General features: G+C 38.7%; 1 pseudogene; it reads right to left on the reverse strand.

Annotated features, from left to right (window-relative positions):
- Positions 1-14,642: 14,642 nt before the first annotated feature.
- Positions 14,643-15,637, reverse strand: LOC128048222 (calcium load-activated calcium channel-like; annotated as a pseudogene).
- Positions 15,638-16,911: the final 1,274 nt, after the last annotated feature.

Raw genomic sequence — 16,911 nt, forward strand, 5'->3', positions numbered from 1 at the left:
CATGGGAGTGCAGATCTCTTTGAGATTCTGTTTTCATTTCATTTGGATATATATCCAGAAATGGGATTGCTGGACATATGGTAGTGCTATTATTAATTTCTTGAGGAAACTTCATACTGTTTTGCACAGTGGCTCTACCAATTTACATTCTCATTAACGGTGTACAAATGGTTCTTTTTTCTTCACATCTTCACCAGCATTTCTCTCTCTCTCTCTCTCTTTTTGATATTAGTCATTCCATAGGTGTGAGGTGGTATAGCTCACTATTACTTTGGTTTTCGTTTCCCTGATGACCAGTGATGTCAAGCATTTTTTCATGTACCTATTGGTCATTTGATGTTTTCTTTGGGAAAAATGTCCCAATGTCCATGTTTTAATTGAATTTTATATAATATTGATTTGTATAAGTTCTTTATATTTTGGATTTTATATTTCTTTATATTTTGGATTTGTGCGTGCATGCTCAGTCACTCAGCTATATCTGACTCTTTGTGACCCTATGGACTGCAGCTCACGAGGTTCCTCTGTCCAGGGGATTTCCCAGGTAAAAATACTAGAGGGGTTGCCACTTTCTCCTCCAGGGGATCTTCCTGACTCAGGGATCGAATCCAGGACTCCTGCATCTCCTGCATTGGCAGTCAGATTCTTTATCACTAAACCACCTGGAAAACCCTATATATTTTGGATAGTAACTCCTCATTATATAGATATCTATTAAATATGTAATTTTATATTTTCTCCCATTCTGTAGGTTGCCTTTTCATTTTGCTCATCTTTTCTTTTGCTTTGAAGAAGACTTTAGTTTGATGGAGTCCCACTAGTTCATTCTTGCTTTTGTTGCTTTTTTAAAAAATGTTATCATATCCAAACAATTGTTGCCAACACCAACATGAAGTTTTCCCCCATGATTCATTCTAAGAATTTTATGGTTCAATTTTTATGTTTAATCCTTTTCAAGTTAATTTTTTCAAGTGAAGTAATATAAGGGCCCAGTTTTATTTTTCTGCAGGTGGTTATCCAGTTGGCTGACACCATTCACTGAAGAGACTGTCCTTTCCCCACTTGAATGTTCATGGCTCCCTGTCCAATTATAGGTGACTTTGTATGCTTGGGTTTGTTTCAGGGCTCTCAGTTCTATTCTATCGGCCTATGTGTCTACTTTTGTAAATATATTATTCTTTTCTGATTATAACAGTTTTGTAATATAGTGGAAAATCAAGTGTGATGCCTCCAACTTTGTTATTCTTTCTAGAATTACTTTGACTGTTTAGGGTCTTTTTTGATTCCATATAAATTTTAGGATTATCTTTTTATCTCTGTAAAAAATACCTTCGGAATATTGATAGGACTACTGACTCTTAGCTGGCTTTGGGTAGTATAGACATTTACCAATATTAATTTTTCTGATCCAAGAACATGGGATATCTGTTCACATGTTTGTATTTTCTTCAATTCTTTTGTCAAGATCTTATAGTTTTCACTGCACAAATCTTTCATCTCTGGGTAAATTTATTCCTAATGTTGTGTGTGTGTGTGTGTGTGTGTGTGAGAGAGAGAGAGAGAGAGAGAATGGGAGAGTTTTCTTTATTTTTCAAATATTTTATTACTTTTATGTAGAAACACAAATGATTTCTGTATGTTGATTTTATATCCTGCATCTTTACTGAATTCATTGATCAATTCCAATAATTTTTTGTGGCATCTTTAGGATTTTCTACATATAAAATCATATCATCCACAAATAATAAAAATTTTATATCTTCTTTTCTGATGTCTTCTATTTCTTTGTCTTGCTTAATTGCACTAGCTAGAACTTCCATTACTATATTGAGTAAAAGTAACAAATGTGGGCACCCTTGTCTTATTCTTGATTTTAGAAGAAAAACTTTCAACATTTCATTGTTGAGGATGATGTTGACTCTGGATTTGTTGTATATGGCCTTTATTAAGCTGAAGTTTGTTCCAATTTATTGAATGATTTTTATCATGAAAAGATGTTATTTTTTGGTCAAATGCTTTTTCTTCATCTATTGAGGTAATCATATGATTTTTATTTTTCATTCTATTTAATGTGATGTACCACATCAACTGACTTATATACATCGAAACATCCTTGCATTGCAAGATGTTTATTCTCATCATGGTGTGTGATCCTTTTAGTGTGCTACTGATTTCAGTTTTCTAATATTTTGTTGAGAATTTTATCTGTGTGCTCTTGTAGCTCTCTGAGACTGTTTAGAACAACTACTTTGAATCCTTTGTTGGGAAATTCCCGAATCTCCATTTATTTAGAACAACTGGAGGTTTACTGTATTCCTTTAATGGAAATGTGTTTCCTGATTCTTTGTGATTCCCTATAACCTCGCATAGGTGTCTATGCATTTGTCACCTCCTCTAGGTTTTACAGAGTAATTTTGTTAATGGAAGACTTATCTGTGGATTGGGGCACCCAGGAGTGTTCTGTGACTCAGGATCTAGAGGTTCAGGGTGCCAAGGGCAGAGGTATGGGTGGTATTGCACCCAGGGGTGCATGATGTCTCTCCTAGCTCAGGTCACAGAGTTCCATAGCACTGAAGACTGCGTGGCCTTTGACAGACGCTGTGGCTATAAAGGCTGGTAGGTCCTCAGTGGCACGTCCAGGTGCAGCACTAGGGACCATGGCAGGCAGTGGTAGTGGCCAGAGATGGTGGCATGCACACCCTTGGCTGTTGGGACCAGTTATAGGTATCTATGCAGTAGTGGGGGCCAATTGCACACACACACATAGTGTGTCTGTCAGTGTGACCTTCCAAGGCTGTGCAAATTCCACCCTCCACCCCCTGCCCCCAGCCTGTGCACTGCAGTGGAGGCTGGTGACAGGTGTTGGGTCGGTGATGTGCAAGCGCAAATCTGCACTATGATAGTGAGAGTCACTCGTGTCCAGGCTCCTGTCTTGCACTGATGCAGTTGCAGAGGTCTGAGATGGCTACCAGTGGTTCCCAGGAGTCAGCGGGTACTAGGGTTAGAGAGTGGGCTGAGAGTTAGGCAGCTGACTTATCAAACATAAATACTCTGGAGACCAAAGCTGGTATATCCGCAGGGAGTCTGCAGCAGTTCTGCTGACCATTGGTTACTTCTTCAGTGGCTAAGGCTGTTGGGTTTGTACAGCAAACCACTGTGAACTGTAATAGCCCCTGCTGCCTGACTGCTACTGGTAGCCCCTGCTTTTTACCCCTGTTGCTAGCAGTCTAGAGACTGCTCAGGTTTGCTGGTTTGGGTGGGGGTAGAACTAAGGTGGGAAATTCATTTGCTGCAGTCTAAGGCTGGAGAAGCTGGTCACTGATGCTGCTCTTCTTTCTTGGTGAGAAAGAAAAGTTGGGAAAGTTACCTCTTAGCACTACACCATGCTTTCTAGGGGGACAGGATGATGTAGGCAAAATGAAACTGTTTTTGTATTCTCTTCTTGAATGGTTATTCTCAGGTTTCTCTGTTCTACTGTGTTGCTAAAATTTCTCAAGTGGACTCTAGAGCTCTCCCAGACATGTTTTTTGTTTGTTTGTGGATAACTAACTGCTGATCAAAGATAGGAGACAGAGGCTGGGGTCTCCTATTTTCCATTTTGGTGTCTTCACTTCAGAAATGCTTTAGTTTTATGGATCATGTTCTTTCACATGCTTTTATAAATTTGTTTCTAGTTTAAAATTTTTTGATGATTTTATAAATTTAAGTTATTAAAATTCATTTTTCTTAGTGTTTATGGTTGGTGTATATAAATATAATTATGTTTTCTGTATTGATCATGTATTTAGGGCTTACCTGGTGGCTCACTGGTAAAGAATCTATCTGCAATGCAGGGGAGGTGGGTTCAATCCCTGGGTCTGGAAAATCCCCTGGAGTAGGAAATGTCAACCCATTCTAGTATTCTTGCCTGGGAAATCCCATGGACAGAGGAGCCTGGAGGGCTACCGTCCATGGGTTGCAAGAGTCAGACAAAACTCAGTGATTAAACCACCACCTCCACTATGTATTTAGTAACTTTGCTACACTCACAATTCAATAATCTTTCTGTAGCTTATTTGAATGTTCTAAATACACATCATATTATCTGCAAATAATAAATAATAAATTCCCTTTATTTATTTTTGCCTCACTGCATGGTCTAAGACCTAACTAGAATGTTCATTAGAAGTGATAAGAACAGGAATTATTGTCTTGTTACTAATTTCAGAGGGAAAGCATTTTGGATTTCATCATTAAATAAGATATCTGCTGTAACCTACTCCAGTATTATTGCCTGGAGAATTCCAAGGATGGAGGAGCCTGGTGGGCTACAGTCCATGGGGTTGCAAAGAGTCAGACACGACTGAGCGACTAACATTAGATCCTGGCTAGAAGACACTAGATAACTTTTTTGGATATACTTTATTACATTAAGAAACTCCCTTCTATTTTCCGTTTACTGGGTCTTCCCTCATAGCTCAGTTAGTAAAGAATTGGCCTGCAATGCAGGAGACCCCGGTTTGATTCCTGGGTCAGAAAAATCCCCTGCAGAAGGGATAGGCTACCCACTCCAATATTCTTGGGCTTCCCTTGTGGCTCAGCTGGTAAAGAATCCACCTACAATGCAGGAGACCTGGGTTTGATCCCTGGATTGGGAAGATCCCCTGGAGAGGGGAAAAGCTACCCACTCCAGTATTCTGGCCTGAAGAATTCCATGGATCCATGGGGTCGCAGAGAGTCAGACACGACTGAACCGCTTTCACTTTCATTCTCCGTTTACTAAGAGCATACTTCTTATAAATGTTGAAGTAAATACATTGCTTTCTTTGTATCCATTGTAATTATTATATATTATTTACCTTATTAATGATAGTTGGTTTATTTAAAGAATTTTGCTTTAGCAACATTAGCCATTAAATTTTGGTGTTATCAATTTTGTATATTGCTTGATTTGTTCTTTTCAGGTTTGTGCGTATACATTTATGATTTCTCTTTCTTACAATGCCTTTTTAAAGTTTGGATATCAAGAACATATAGGCCCCAAATATGTTGAAAAGTATTTTGTGGAAAAAGTATGTGTAAATATGGCAACAGTTTTCTTATATAGTAATTTAACTTTACCTGCAAAATATCTGTTTCTAGGAAGGATTTAAGTTATAGACTAAAATTTTTAAAGAGCTATAGGATTTTCTCATTATTCTGGGTAAGATATTTTTCCCCCAAGGAGTTTATTCATTTCATCAAAAATTTCAATTATTAGTATAAAGTTTTTCATGTCATCCTATTTTACTGTATTTTTAATATTTGGGGATATAAGATAGTGCTCCTGTTTTTATTATTAGTATTGGTTATATATGACTTCTTTTAGTTATATATGACTTCTAACCATATATATGGTTATATATGACTTCTTCTTTTAGTCTTTAAGCATTTCATTTTTGATAACAGCTTTATTGAGACAGAATTCAGACTGTAAAATTCACATACCACAAAATTGAAAAATGTACAATTCAGTGGGTTTTAGTATATTCACAGAGTTGTACAACCATCACTGATATCTAATTCAGAATATTTTCATTACTCCAAATTAGTCCCTGCTAATGCACCCATTAACAGAGACTCCATTTCTTCCTACCTAAGCCCTAAGCAATCACTAATCTACTTTGCATCCTTATGAATACGCTTATTCTAGACATTTCATTTAAATGGAATCATGCTGGGTTCTCTCACTTAACATACTGTTTTCAAGGTTTTTTCATGTTGTGGCATGTATCAGTACTTCATTGATTTTTTTACTGCCAAATAATACAGATGGTCCTCAATTTATACTGGTTTGACTCAACAATTTTTCAACTTTATAATGGCACAAAATGATATGTATTCAGTAGGAACCATACTTCATATTTTGATTTTGAATCTTTTCTCCAGGCTAGTGATACACAGTAAGTTAAGATATTCCTTCATGGTGCTGGGCAGTGGCAGCAAGCTATAGCCACAAAATCACCAGGGTAAACAACTAATATACTTACAATCATTCTGTACCCATGCAACCATTCTGGTTTTGACTTTCAGTATGGGGTCAAATAAATCACATGCGATGTTTAATGCTTTATGATAAAATAGGCTTGTGTTAGATGATTTTACCCAACTTTAGGCTAATGTGTTTTGAGCACATGTAATGTAGGCCAGTCTACACTAGTTGCCCTAAATGTATTTTTAACTTACAATGTATCGGGATGTAACCCCATTTTTAAGTGGAGGAAGATCTGTACTCCATTGTATAGATACTCCACATTTTGTTTTTCCCTTCACCAGTTGACAGATATTTGGGTTTGTTTTCTACTTTTTGTCTATTATGCTACTATGAACATTTGTATACAAGATTTGTATATACATTTGTTTTCAGTTCATTGTGTACATATCTAAGAGTGAAATGCTTGGGTCATACAGTAACTCTATGTTTAATACTCTGAAGCACTGCCAAATAGTTTTCCAAAGTGAATGCATAATTTTATAATTTCACCAGCATGTTTAACAGTCCCAATTCCTCCACATCCTCACCAAACTGGTTGTCTATCTTTTTTTGCATTAGCCATCCTAGTGAGTGGGTATGAAGTAGTATCTCATTGTGGTTTTGCTTTACATTTCTCAAATAACTGGTGATGTTAACCATCTTTTCATATAGTTATTGGCTATTTTTATATCTTCTTTGGAAAAATGTTTATTCAGAACATTTTCCATTTTAAATTTTTTTTTTATTATTATGGAGTTGTAAGAGTTTGTTAAATACTCTAGGTAGAAAGCTCTTATCAGATATATGATTTGTAAATATTTTCTCCTCATATGTTAATTGTTTTTTCACTTTCTTGATGGTGTACTTTGAAACATAAACCTTAATTATGAAGTTTCATTTGTCTATATTTTCTTTAATCACTTGGGTTTTTGGTATTATGTATAAGAAACCATTATATCATCCAAAGTTACAAAGATTTACTCCTATTTTTTTCCTAACAGTTTTACTGTTTTAACTGTTACATTTAGACCTATGATCCATTGTAATGTTTTTGTACATGGTGTGAGGGAGGGTTCCAACTTTATTCTTTTACATGTCAATATCCAGTTGTTCACATATTGCTGGCCTCAGCAATACGTCAGCTGTGAACTTCCAGATGTGCTTCAGCAATACGTGAACCGTGAACTTTCAGATGTTCAAGCTGGTTTTAGAAAAGGCAGAGGAACCAGAGATCAAATTGCCAGCACCCTCTGGATCATTGAAAAGCCAATAGAGTTCCAGAAAAACATCTATTTCTGCTTTATTGACTATGCCAAAGCCTTTGACTGTGTGGATCACAATAAACTGTGGAAAATTCTGAAAGAGATGGGAATTCCAGACCACCTGACCTGCCTCTTGAGAAACCTATATGCAGGTCAGGAAGCAACAGTTAGAACAGGACATGGGACAACAGGCTGGTTCCAAATAGGAAAAGGAGTATGTCAAGGCTGTATATTGTCACCCTCCTTATTTAACTTATATGCAGAGTACGACATGAGAAACGCTGGGCCGGAAGAAGCACAAGCTGAAACCAAGATTGCCGGGAGAAATATCAATAACCTCAGATATGCAGATATAAGATACCACTCTTATGGCAGAAAGTGAAGAGGAACTAAAAAGCCTGTTGATGAAAGTGAAAGAGGAGAGTGGAAAAGTTGGCTTAAAGCTCAGCATTCAGAAAACGAAGATCATGGCATCTGGTCCCATCACTTCATAGGAAATAGATGGGGAAACAATAGAAACAATGTCAGACTTTATTTTTGGGGGCTCCAAAATCACTGCAGATGGTGATTGCAGCCATGAAATTATAAGACGCTTACTCCTTGGAAGGAAAGTTATGACCAACCTAGAGAGCATATTCAAAAGCAGAGACATTACTTTGCCAACAAAGGTCCATCTAGTCAAGGCTATGATTTTTCCAGTAGTCATGTATGGATGTTAGAGTTGGACTATGAACAAAGCTGATCACCAAAGAATGGATGCTTTTGAACTGTGGTGTTGGAGAATACTCTTGAGAGTCCCTTGGACTGCAAAGAGGTCCAACCAATCCATCCTAAAGATCAGTCCTGGGTGTTCTTTGGAAGGAATGATGCTAAAGCTGAAACTTCAGTACTTTGGCCACCTCATGCGAAGAGTTGACTCACTGGAAAAGACTCTGATGCTGGGAGGGATTGGGGGCAGGAGGAGAAGGGGACGACAGAGGATGAGATGGTTGCATGGCGTCACCGACTCAATGGACATGAATTTGAGCAAGCTCTGGGAGTTGGCGATGAACAGGGAAGCCTGGCGTGCTGCAATTCATGGGGTCATAAAGAGTCGGACACGACTGAGCGACTAAACTGAACTGAACTGATCCAGTTGTTCCAATATCATTCACTGAAAAGATTATTCCACAAGCTCCACTGAATTCTTAAAAATCAGTGGCCACAATGTATGGAATTATTTCTGTACTCTCAATTCTACTCCACTGATACCTTATTCTACTGCTGCTTTGTCTTGGTTCCTGAGCTTTGTAATAAGTTTGAAATGAGACATATGTATTCTCCAACTTTGTCCTTTTTTAAGGATTGTCTTCTCTGGATTCCTTTTCTGTGAGTGGAACCGTGCATATGCATGGAATAGATAAACGTTACAATCAGTTTTTTGATTTCTGCGAAAAGCCAGCTGGGATTGTGATAGCAATTGCATTGAATCTGTACATCAGTTTGGGTAGTATCGGTATCTTAGTAATATGGTTTTCCAGTCTATGATTATGAATATCTTTCTGTTTAATTAAAGCTTTCTTAACTTTTTTTTTAACAATGTTTTATAATTTTCAGTGTACACATTTTGTAATTTTTTGGTTAAGTTTACTCTAAATTAGTTTACTCTTTTTGATGATATTGTAAGTGGATTTTTTTCTTAATTAAATTTCAGAGTGTTCATAGCTCAGTTCCTGGTGTTTGTTTTTAGTTTTTTTTTCTAAACACCAACTTTCATTATTGTACATTTTAAATTTATTTCATTAATTTTTTTCTTTTCTCCTAATTGTTTCCCCTATTCTACTTTTTTTTTAGATTTAAATTTCAGCTGTTTTTCTAATTCTTGAAATGGATTCTCAGATCATTGATTTTCAGTATTTTTTCTTTCTTATATGCATTTAAAGATATAAATATCCCTTAAAGCATGGCTTAACTGTATCTTACAAGTTTCAAAGTGTAATATCTTAATGATTAGTAAGTTCAGATATTTTCTATTATGATTTTATTTACATACATTCTTAATTTATAAAGATATGATGATCTTTAGATATCTTTCTCTTGTCAGTTTATTGCTTAATTGCACTGGGGTATTAGATGTATTATATATCAATCTTTTGAAATTTTTTGATATTTATTTTGTGGCCCAGCTTACAATCATTTTTTTGCAAATGTTTTATGCACAGTAGAAAGTAACATATATTCTATAGTTGTTGAATGCAGTGTTTTATATATGTCTAGTATGTCAAATTAATATTGTATGTCAAGCTAATATTATTGTTCAAATCTCCTAGGTTTTACTCAGTTATTTTATTTCACCTGTGCTGGATCTCCAGCGCTGTGGGGTGGGCTTTCTCACGTTCTGGTGAGTGGGAGCCACTCTCCAGTTGTGGTGCTCGGGCTTCCCATTGCAGCGGCTTCTCTTGCTGCTGAGCACAGGTTCCAGGTGTGTGAGCTTAGTAACTGTGGCTCGTGGGCTTAGTTGCTCCAGAGCATGTGGAATCTTCCTAGACTAGGAATAGAACCCCTGTCCTTTTCATTGGTAGGCAGATTCTTATTCTCTGCACCACCAGGGAACTCCCAGATCTTCTATCCTTTGTGATAGTTTTCCTCTGCCTAATCTATGTGTTAATGAGAGAGGTAGTTAAAATTGCCCAGAGTAGTTGTGGATTCTATTTTAACTTTATGCACTTTAAGGATGTGTTATCAGGTGTCTGCATATTTAAAATTTTCATCTTCCTAGTGGATTAAATCTTCTATCATTGCAAAAGTTTCCTGTTAACCTATAGTAAAGGTTTTCGCATTTTATCTACTTTGTCTGGTGTTAATACAGTTATTGCTCTTTCTTTGTGTTTGTGTAGTATATTTATGTTACTTCCCTTTATTTTGGCCTCTTTAGTCCTGTTTCAGTTATCTGTTGATGATACCCAAACCTTAGTGGCTTAAAACAACAATGTATTATTATCTTTCATGGTTCTGTGGGTTCATATGCCTCAGCTCAGTAGTTCTCACTTGGAAGGGGGTCCCTCATGTAGTTTCAGTCATATGGCAGCTGATGCTGGAATTGTGTATGGACTTGATTTGACGGGATGGCCAAAATATCTTCTTTTCTCACTTATTTGGCATCTCAGCTGGAATGGTTGAAGTAGCTGAGGGATGGTCAATCATCACCCTTTCTTCACAGAACCTCTGTTTATGGCTAGCTCAGGATTTCTCACAGCACGTCAAGCTCAGAGTAGTTGGATTTCTTTCTAGGTGACTGGCTTCCTCCAGGGGGCATGGTCCAAGAGACTAAGGAAGAAGCTACAGATGTTTTATGTCCTAGCTATGGAAGTCAGAGATATTCAATTATTGAAAAAGATCTGGCTAGTCAAAGCTATGGTTTTCCTGTGGTCATGTATGGATGTGAGAGTTGGACTATAAAGAAAGCTGAGTGCTAAAGAACTGATGCTTTTGAACTGTTGTGTTGGAGAAGACTCTTAAGAGTCCCTTGGACTGCAAGGAGATCCAAGCAGTCCATCCTAAAGGAAATCATCCCTGAATATTCATTAGAAGGGCTGATGCTGGAGCTGAAGCTCCAATACTTTGGCCACCTGATGCAAAGAACTAACTCATTGGAAAAGACCCTGATTCTGGGAAAGACTGAAGGCAGGAGGAGAAGGGGACAATGTAGAATGAGATGGTTGGATGGCATCACCGACTCAATGGACATGAGTTTGAGCAAGTTCTGGGAGTTGGTGATGGACAGGGAAACCTGGAGTGCTGCAGTCCACGGGGTCTCAAAGAGTCAGACACGACTGAGTGACTGAACTGAACTGAACTGAACTGAACTGATGGAAGTCATGTAGCACCACTCTGCTGTATTCTGTTTGTCCAAAGTGAGTTAGAGGGTTGACTCAGATTCAAGGAGGATGAGACTATTCAAGAGTGTAAATACTGGGAGTATGATTCACTAAAGGCTATTTTTGAAAACTTAGTTACCACAATTTGCTCTCTGGCCTGCAATGGTTTCTATCTCTTCCACATGAATCTATCCATCAAGGTCCCTGAAGTCTCATTCTACTGTGGCATTAAGCTCCTTCCTGAAGTCCAGGATCTCATTATATGAATTATGTCCAGGTACAGATGAGGCTTTTTGGCTGTATCACTTGGGTACAGTTCCTTTCAATCTATATTTCTCAAAGCATGGTAATTTTAGAATATTTGTACTTCTTGCATGGTGACTATCTTTCCCCAAGGCATATTTTCTAAGAAATTAAGTACATGATACAAAGCTTATTTTGACTTAGACTTGGAAGTCACAAAGCAGCACTTATATTTTATTAGTGCAAAGCAAGCCACAAATTCATCCCAGCTTCAAGGGGAGGAGAGTACAAAAGGGCATGAATATTGGAAAGTGTGCTCACTGGGGAGAGGACACATGTAACCTTATATTTTCCATGTGTTAGTTGTAAGCAGTGTATAGTTTCTATCTTTAAATCTATCCTAAAAATATATTTTTTGAAAAAATTAAAACTTTTAGATCATTTACATTTAATATAAGTGTGGGTATGCATTGAGTTTTATTATTCTATCTCACTACTTTTTTCTATTTATTTCACTTATCCTGTATTCTCTTTTCTTTCCTTTCTTGACTCCTTTTGTATTGAATAGCTTTTCTTATTTTGCCTCCCTTCTCCCTATTAGCTTGGTTACATTTTTACTATTTCTGAGTAGTTATTAATGGGTTATTAATGAGCATCTGGAGAAAGCAATGGCAACCCACTCCAGTACTCTTGCCTGGAAAATCCCATGGACGGAGGAGCCTGGTAGGCTGCAGTCCATGGGGTCGCTAAGAGTCGGGCACGACTGAGTGACTTCACTTTCACTTTTCACTTTCATGCATTAGAGAAGGAAATGGCAACCCACTCCAGTGTTCTTGCCTGGAGAATCCCAGGGATGGGGGAGCCTGGTGGGCTGCCTATGGGGTCACAGAGTCGGACACGACTGAAGCGACTTAGCAGCAGCAGCAATGAGCATCTGAATTCTTGAAGGGTGATTTTTCTGGCTATAAATCTTTGGTTACTATTTATTTCTTTCAGCACTTTGAAGATGTAACTCCTTCATCTTTTACTTTCTATTATCTCTGTTGGGAAGTCATACACCAAATTGTTACTCCTTTGAAGATAGTCTTATTCTTTGGCTGCTTTTAAGACCTTATGTTTTCAACAATTTTCTGTTTTTAATCTGTTTTTTGTTTTTAATTGCTACCAATATTTCTTCAAATCCAGTTTCTGCTTCATTGTCTGGATCATAAAGACACATGTGTTGGACACAGACATATGTTTTCTTCTAGGACTAACAGGATAGATATGTGTACTGTGGCGGACATTTTTCTTTATTAGCATCTAGAGAGGAAACCAGCACAATATTGTCAAGCAATTATCCTTCAATGAAAAATAAATAAACTTTTAAAAAACCTAAAAAAATGTTATTCTTATTTTTGAAGACTATATAGTAATTTAGTTGCACGAGTTATTGTAATTTATTTAAATAGCTCTCTATTGACTAAAATTTATAATCAATATCATATATCTGTTTCTTTGGATTTATTCTTCCTTTGCCTTTCTTTCTTTGCTTCTCCCTGATAGTTCATGCCCTTTTTTTTTTTTTTTTTTTTTTAGGCTGTGCTGGGTCTTCATTGCTGTGAGAGCTTTCCTCTAGCTGGGACTAGCGAGGGCTACTCTTCCGTGCAGTGCATGGGCCACTTGTTGCGGTGGCTTCTCTTATCATGGAGGACTGGCTTTAGGTGCCCAGACTTCAGTAGTTGTGGCCCCCAGGCTCTAGAGGACAGGTTCAATAGTTGTTGTGCTGGGCTTACTTGCCCTGTGGCATGTGGAATCTTCCCAGACCAGGGATGGAACCCCTGTCTTTTGCATTGGCAGGCAGATTCTTTACCACTGAGCCATCCAGAGACGCCCTCATGCCCTTTTTTTTTTTTTTTTAATGAGTAAACTTAAATATACGTTGACTCATTGGAAAAGACTCTGATGCTGGGACAGATTGGGGGCAGGAGAAGGGGACGACAGAGGATGAGATGGCTGGATGGCATCACCAACTCGATGGACATGAGTTTGGGTGAACTCCGGGAGTTGGTGATGGACAGGGAGGCCTGGCGTGCTGCGATTCATGGGGTCGCAAAGAGTTGGACACAACTGAGCGACTGAACTGAACTGAACTGAAACTTAAATATAAAGCCCTAACAAACTCTCTCAGAAAGGACAGGAAGATCATGGTATAAGAATGGCACCTACAAGAAACATGGTAGGAACTGAAGGCCATTGTAAAGAAAAGGAAGCCCAAGATTAACCACATATAACTATGAAATGCTTCCATGGAGGACTAAGAATGCCTTCCTGAGAATCCAATAGATTGTACTGGGGTATGAAGGGAACTGCGGAGGACTCTCATCTTTAATACTCATATGAGTCATCCCTTTCCCCTCATGCTTCCCAGTTCCTATAATAGGACAACTCTACAATCTGAGCAGGTATGGTAAAAATAATGGGCTTCCTAGGTGGTGCTAGTGGTAAAGAACCTGCTTGCCAATGCAGGAGACATAAGAGACACAGGTTCAGTTCCTGGGTCTGGAAGATCCCCTGGAAAATGGCATGGCAATCCACTCCAGTATTCTTGCCTGGAGAATCCCATGGACAGAAGAGCCTGGAGGGCTACAGTCCACAGGGTTGCAAAGAGTTGAAGACAACTGAAGTGACTTAGCATGCATGCTTGGTAAAATAATAGTTAAAACATTATGGTTTAATATAATAAAATAATAGTTAAAACAATACTGGTTAAAACATTACTCCTTTGTGGCCACTGTTCACCCTTATGCTCAGATGACTAAAAACATGTACCTAGAAATATATCAAAACAAAACAGATTTCTTCTTGTAGATGAAATAGCTAAAATTTTGGCCTCTTTATTGATCGTAGGTCATATATTTGGCTTGAAAAAAACCACAATAAACAGTTCCAATTAAAAGTTACAGAAGCTACGGTTTTCTTCTAGATTTCTAAATGCTCATGGAGAGTCAGCTTCCGTGATGCATAGCACACAGCATGTACTCGAGAGTCATTCCCACAGGAATTATTTGTATGAGCAAAACAAGATTGTGTTTCTCATTACACAAACATTACCTGAATTTATCCAATCAACACACTAGTTTTAAAAAAATCATCTGTAACTAAAAGCATTGTCTTGTTTGTTGGATGCCATCCTCATTGGAATCATATCCAAAGCATCTAGAAATAACTCAAAACTAGACAGTGGCCTATTTGCTAAGGCTGCCTATGATTTTTCCTATAAAATAGTTGCCAGTCTGATTTGAATGTCTAAAAAGAATGGGAATTATAGGGTTCTTCTAGATTTCTAAAGAACTTGCCAGAAGGAGGCAGAGAGCCAAGAAATCCACCTGCCTGTTTGGTGGCAGCTTGTGAAAGGGCAAGGCTGAGATTTTCTGGACGTTCTGTCCAATGACATGGTACAGAGAATACACCGGAAGATGGAGGAACAGTCTATGGTGTCAGCCTCCAACAGACTCCCTTGAGGTAGTCCTCGGATGAAGGAAAGCAGAGGGAGAGGAGACCCTTGTCACCATTCTACCATCAAATATGGAGTTGAACATTCCCACTTGAGCAATAAAACAAACACCAGTTGCAAACAAGGACTTCATTCAAGCCATCTTTGTGGGAGATCTGGGTTCAATGCCTGGGTTGGGAAGATCCCCTGGTGGAAGGCATGGCAACCCACTCCAGTATTCTTGCCTGGAGAATCCCCATGGACAGAGGAGCCTGGCAGGCTGCAGTCCATGGGGTCACCAAGAATCAGACACGACTGAGCAACTAAGCAAAGCACAGCACATCTGTTGTTATTCTTCAATTTCTCTTCTTGCCTGGTTTCTAGGTTTTGGTGGTCAGCCAGCTGATTCTTACTGTTTTCTTCTTCTTTTTAATTTTTTACCCCATTTTTCCATTTCCACCCTCAGTCTCTTGTACTTGTCTGTCCTGTAAACCAGAACCCAGGTTACTCTGGTGTGTGCGGTGTGTGGGGGTGCTAAGTCACTTCAGTCATGACCAGTTCTTCATGACCTTATAGACTGTAGCCAGCCAGGCTCCTCTGTCTATAGGATTCTCCAGGCAAGCATACTGGAGTGGCTTGCCAAGGCCTCCTCCAAGGGATCTTCCTGACCCAGGGATAGAACCCATGTCTCCTGTGGCTCCTGCATTGCAGGTGGATTCTTTACTGCTGAGCCTCTGGGGAAACTCGAGAATAAGAGGCACAAGAAGACAAAGATGATGAGCAGTGTGTCCATCAGCTGAGTGCTCATCTGAGACTTCTGTCTGTACACTCCCACCCAACCTGGGGAGGGGAGGAAGCTCTCGAGAGCCAGGAAAAGAGAAGCAAAACCGACTTCCAGATTTCAGGACCACTTAATCGTCAAACTTGCCTGGCTGCACCAAAACCAAGTACAAATCTTAAATCCAATTAGGAAACAGTGCTGGTAGACTGGGACATCCTGCTCCCAAACAACCCTTAGACCTACGATTTATCTTTCCTTAATATATTACATAGTGTAGGCGAAAGGTTACTATCATGGGCCAGAATGCTCTGGAAGTAAGCATCCCAGAACAGCTGAGATTGTTGCTAAATAACTGATGAGAAGGATAATGTCAGGATGCTTCTCAGTTTTCAGAGCACCAAAGATTCTTTTAAACCTTATACAGGTGAAACATCATTTTTTAACTGGGCTGAACATAAGTTTACCTGCAAATAAACCTAGTTAAATTTTGGAACATATTTTTGGGAAGTAACTACTTATTCTGGAAATCACAGCTAGTCATTGTCCATCCTTAAACTAAGATGGCTTAATCTCATCTGGCTTCTCTGAAGGCTATTAATGTATTATTAATTATTCCCAATTCCCAAACCCCATACAGTGTTTATAAAGCTCTCAGGCCCTGTAACATCTCTGCATCACCTTATACTAATGCTGTATGTATAGTTATATAGTCAATCTAAATAACCTGAAACCTGCCCCTGTGCTTATACTCAAGAGTCTCTTTACCAAAAATGTTTTCCCGTTATCTCCGCCTTTTAAATTTTTTCTGTCCTTTAAGGTATGACCCCAAATACCTCCTCCTTAACACACTCTTTCCCAAACCCCAGTCTTCCCTTTCCAACTTTTTTTTTTTTTTTTTAACCATACAGTGTGGTATGTGAGGTCTTAGTTCCCTGACCATGGATCAAACTCAAGCCTCCTGCATTGGAGGGAAAGTCTTAACCACTGGACTACCAAGAAAGTTCACTTTCCTAACTTTTTTTAGAATTCATTATCATTTATCGAAAAGAACATTCAGTTCAGTTCAGTCGCTCAGTCGTGTCTGACTCTTTGCAACCCCATGAATTGCAGCACGCCAGGCCTCCCTGTCCATCACCAACTCCCGGAGTTCACTCAGACTCACATCCATAGAGTCGGTGATGCCATCCAGCCATCTCATCCTCTGCCATCCCCTTCTCCTCCTGCCCCCAATCCCTCCCAGCATCAGAGTCTTTTCCAATGAGTCAACTCTTCACATGAGGTGGCCAAAGTACTGGAGTTTC

The sequence above is a fragment of the Budorcas taxicolor genome, chromosome 5 (assembly GCF_023091745.1).
Source record: "Budorcas taxicolor isolate Tak-1 chromosome 5, Takin1.1, whole genome shotgun sequence".
Lineage (NCBI taxonomy): Eukaryota > Metazoa > Chordata > Mammalia > Artiodactyla > Bovidae > Budorcas > Budorcas taxicolor.